Below are 4,811 nucleotides of genomic sequence, written 5' to 3' on the forward strand. Positions count from 1 at the left end.
GGCGGGCGGGGCGCGGAGGCCGGCCGGGAGCCGGGGAGGGAGCGGCCGCCGGGCGGGGGCGGCGCCGCCTGCCGCCCTCCCCGCCGCCTCCGGCCGGCCGTCCGGCTCCGGGCGCTCCGGGGGCCGGGGGAGGGCGGGGTCGGGTGGGTCGCGCGGCGGCCCGGGGGACCCAGAGGGCGGGGTCGCGGGGCGGGGCGGGAGGAGCCCGTCCTGAGGTTCGGTGCCGGCGGGGGCACGAAAGGGTCTTCGCTCCGCGGGAGGAGGTACGGGGAGGGGAGCGGGCAAATGCTGGGCTTGGACCCCGGGACAGCTAGGTATCCTGAGTTCAGCCTGGGAAGACCTGGGGGTTCTGGCATTCTTCTCCTGGAATATGGGAATTCTGAGAATTCTTTCCAGGACTCAGACGGTACTGGAGGTTTGCTCTAGAGACTGAGGCTGCTGATGCACCTGAGACCTGTGACCGAGAGCGGGCTTTCCTCTCCAGTCTGGCGATTGGGAGTCTCCCCATCACTCCTAACCCCCAGTTCATCGCACCTTCCCCCAGTGTCAGCCCTCAATGTGGAGCTGGGATCCATGCTTCCTGCGCTCTCGCTTCACCCTTTAGTGAGGGGGAATGAGGAGAGTCGTGCCTCAGTTTGCCTGTGCCTCAGTTTACCCTTGGACTTCGCTGTCAGGCCCCAGGGCACCCCTGACTGGGCCTGGATTCTCCCCTGAGATGCTCAACACAGATTAGGGCTGATCTTGGGCTTGATAAACTCACAGCTTCTAAGGGGCTTTGAGATCCTCTTTGGGTAAGAAGTGGGACTAAGGATGGTCCTACGGAAGAAAGCCTTTAAGAATCATGAAAATGCTGTGCTCATTTCCTCCAGACCTCTGGCTCTTTATCATAGCCGACCAAACACTTTTAAATCATCAGATCCCACAACAAGCCATGAGGGAAGCAGTGCAGGGAGTGTTACCCCCATAGCACAAAAGGGAACCTGAAGCCAGGAGGGGACACTGATTGCCCAAGAGCAGAGATGGTCAGCGGCAGAGGAGCCAAGACCAGCAATCTAGATCTTGCCTCGGCCTGGTCCCCAGGACTAGAAATTGCCCCACGGGAGCGCCTGGGTGGCTTAGTCATTAAGCATCTGCCTTGGCTCAGGTCTTGATCCCAGGGTCCTGGGATCGAGCCCCGCATCGGGCTCCCTGCTCCGCGGGAAGCCTGCTTCTCCCTCTCCCACTCTCCCTGTTTGTGTTCCCTCTCTCGCTGTCTCTCTCTCTCTGTTGAAAAATAAAATCGTAAAAAAAAAAAGAAATTGCCCCGGGGCCAGCTGTGGGTGCAGGGGTCCCAAGAAGGGCATCGTAGCACCCCGCCAGTTAGAGTTTGCCTTCATCCACCCAACCTGACTCTGGACACATGGCTTTCTCCTGGTCCTGGTCTCCACAAGGGCAGAGACCCATTTTTCTGGGGAACCCAGTCCAGGCAGCCCTGGCATGGTGTAGACAGCACTCACCCTAACGTTGAAAATAATTACACTGCAGGGTTTGGCTTCCCTAACCTGCCTTAGCCCCCTGCGTGTCCCTAGGGGCTCAGCTGTGGCAAACCTGGGGGGTTTGAGGCAGATCACTATCCTTGGTGGGCCTCAGTTGCCCCGTCTAACCACCATTCGTTCAGGTCTAGCCCACATCCCAGAGGACCCCTTCTGGGTCAGGCACTGGGCCAGGCACAGGGATCACAATGAGCCCTGTCCTCATGTTCTCTCTGCCTAAACCAGCACTAACTAGCCTTAAGGACCCTTCCTCTCCCTTGCTTGGTATGTATCAACGGAGAAGGGTTACAGGCGAGGCTGAGACACAGAGAACAAACGCCATGCAGGAACTTGGCCTGTTGGATAGTGCGGAAGCACTGGGTAGGGAGGAGAGAGGAAGGCAAGTCGACTCTGGTTTTTGGAAGGGGCGATCAGGAGAAGGATATTAGTCAGTCTTGTCCCCCCACCAACCCTTTCAGCATCTCCTTCTTCCTGGTGGCCAGGACTGGCTACATCATTTGCAGGGCCTAATCCAAAATGAAAATGCAGGGCCTTTTGTTCAAAAATTACTAAAATTTTCGGGCACCTGTGTGGCTCAGTCGGTTAAACATCTGCTTTCAGCTCAGGTCATATCTGAGGGGTCCTAGTATCAGGCCCCTTAGGGCTCCCTGCTCAGCAGGGAACCTGCTTCTCCCTCTCCCTCTCCCTCTGGCCCTCCCTCCCCGACTCATGCTCTCTCTCTCTCAAATAAATAAATAAATAAGATTATTAAAATTTTCAAGAAGGCAGGGTGCCTGGTTGGCTCAGTGGGTGGAGCATAAGACTCGATCTCAGGGTCATGAGTTTGAGCCCCAAGTTGGGCCTAGAGCTTACTTAAAAAAAATTTCAAGGGGCGTCTGGGTGACTCAGTTGTTAAGCGTCTGCCTTCAGCTCAGGTCATGATCCCAGGCTCCCTGCTCCACGGGAGGCCTGCTTCTCCCTCTCCCACTCCCCCCTGCTTGTGTTCCTTCTCTCACTGTGTCTCTCTCTGTCAAATAAATAAAATCTTTAAAAAAATTTTTTTTCAAGAAGATAACAGCAAAGCATTCAACCAAGTGTGGGGCCTTTCTGACTTCAGGGCCAGGGTGACTGGGATCTATGAAGTTGGCCCTGACAGTGGTTCATATAATTCCTTAGAAAAGCTCCCTTCAAACCACAATCCCCCCCCCCCCCCCAAGAGTGCCTGGCTGGCTCAGTTGGTAGAGCATGCAGGGGTCCTGACTTCCAGCCCCACACAGGGCATAGAGTTTACTTAATTTAAAAAAAAAAAAATTGAGGGGCACCTGGCTGGCTCAGTCAGTGGAACATGCAACTCTCGTTCTCAGGGTTGTGCATTCGAGCCCCACATTGGGTATAGAGATTACTTAAAAATAAAATCTTTTTTAAAAAATTGAAAAAAAAAATCCCCACAATCCCCAGGAGTCAGCTCAGAGATTGGATCCCCTGATTTGGAGGTGGGGAAGGAGGGGAGTGGGAATCAGGGTTATTTTCCCTTCACTGTTTCTAACTCCCAACATCCAGACATTCTCACCTCCCAACTCCAACCTGGACTACTCTCAGACCAGCAGCCCCAGCTTTCCCTCCTGTCCCCCGGCCTAATGGACAGACATACTTCAGAGACACCCAGAGAGGGCTAGCCTGGGAAGGGCTAGCCTGAAACCCTGCCCTCTAGATTCATGACTACTCAGCTCAGCTACCGTTTTTTGCTGGCCCTGTGGGCAGCTAAGGAAACAGACTTTCCAGCAGCCCATGTCGGCAGGGCCCAAAGTCCATCCTGGAACCAGGCTGTCACCTGACCAGGCAGGAAGCTGCAGCCCCAGGGAGAGACCAGCAGCCCCCAGACCCTCCAGCTTTGCCCCCTCTGTTTCTGGAAACCCCAGGGCCACCCTGATGTCGCACCCATACCCACCCAAGGCTCCCCCACCTCCTACTCCCAGGGAGACCTGCCTCCCATGAGCTCCAGCTTTGTCCTCCGCTGGGCCTGGTCTTCTTCCAAACTCCAGACTGGGCAGCCAGGCCAAGGTGTGGCTGAGCCTCCCACATTTTACAGGGAACACCAGGAAGGAAAAGAGCCTGTAAATCACATAGCCAAGGGTGGGAGCACCTGTGACTGCCCTCAGTTCTTAGACCAACTGGGGGGCTGAAAGTATAGTACAGGGAGGAGCAGTTCTGCAAAGTTGAGATATGGAGTAATTAATAGCACTCCTATTCCATGGATAAGACAGCCTAAGAAGAGGTGGAGTGACTTGCCCCAGTCACATAATTACCTCTGGACAGAGGTGGAATTTAAAACTGGCTTGTGTTCACGTGTGTGTTTGTGGGTGTATGTGTTTCCTAACTGAGCACTTGCTTTATGTCAGGCCTCCCTACTCCATGCCAGGTGCTTTCAAGGGTAGACAGTGAAGACCCTGGGAAAAGAAAGTACTTCTCCTGGGACCTCCCGAATGTTCTGCTTAACTTTGAATGCACTTGCATGCATTTTTCTGGGGAAAGGTCCATAGCTTTAGCCAGATTCCCAAAGGGGTTCCTATTTCAGAACGAACTAAGAATCTACCCTTTGATCCTTTTCAGTGGGAGGATAAGATAGAAAGAGGCCCCTGGCATGATGCTTTCCTCCCCTCTCCTCCCTAACGTGGGGGTGGGGGTGAGAGGAGCCATGCAGGTCCCGTCCTCACTGTGGGCATTCCCTGGTCCCCTGCCCTGGCTGCTGGCATCCGAGGAAGCAGGTTAACGTGTCAAACAACATCCGCTGAGGTCTTCTTAGATCTTCCCAGCACCTCCTAGAATCAGGTCCTGAGCCTACTTGCGCCCATTTCCCCTGCTGGGTTGAGAGGTGAAAAAGCACCCAAGGGGCTTGTGGTGGGCGCCCAGAACGAGACGGAGCCTGGTGGGCTCCCAGCGCTGAGTTGGTGCCAGCTCCTAGGAGGCTGAGGAGGGAAGGGGAGAGAGAGTGAGACAGGAGAGGGCAGAGGAGAGTGGCGAGCAGGGGCACAAGAGAGAAAGGAGAGGTCGCTCTTGCCACTGCCCAATCTCCAGGGCGGGACAAATTCTGATTCCCTTCATTCTTTCAACAAACATCTGAGCACCAGCTCTGTGCTCCAGGCTCCCAGTTGGACTGTTACTCTGTGATCCGATTGTCACTCTCTTCGCTGTACACAGTGTAGAAAAGTGGTTTTCGGGGTGCCTGGGTGGCTCAGTTGGTTAAGCGACTGCCTTCGGCTCAGGTCATGATCCTGGAGTCCCTGGATCGAGTCCCGCATC

This window comes from Mirounga leonina, unplaced genomic scaffold (assembly GCF_011800145.1).
Source record: "Mirounga leonina isolate KUSES-001 unplaced genomic scaffold, KU_Mleo_1.0 Mir_173, whole genome shotgun sequence".
NCBI lineage: Eukaryota > Metazoa > Chordata > Mammalia > Carnivora > Phocidae > Mirounga > Mirounga leonina.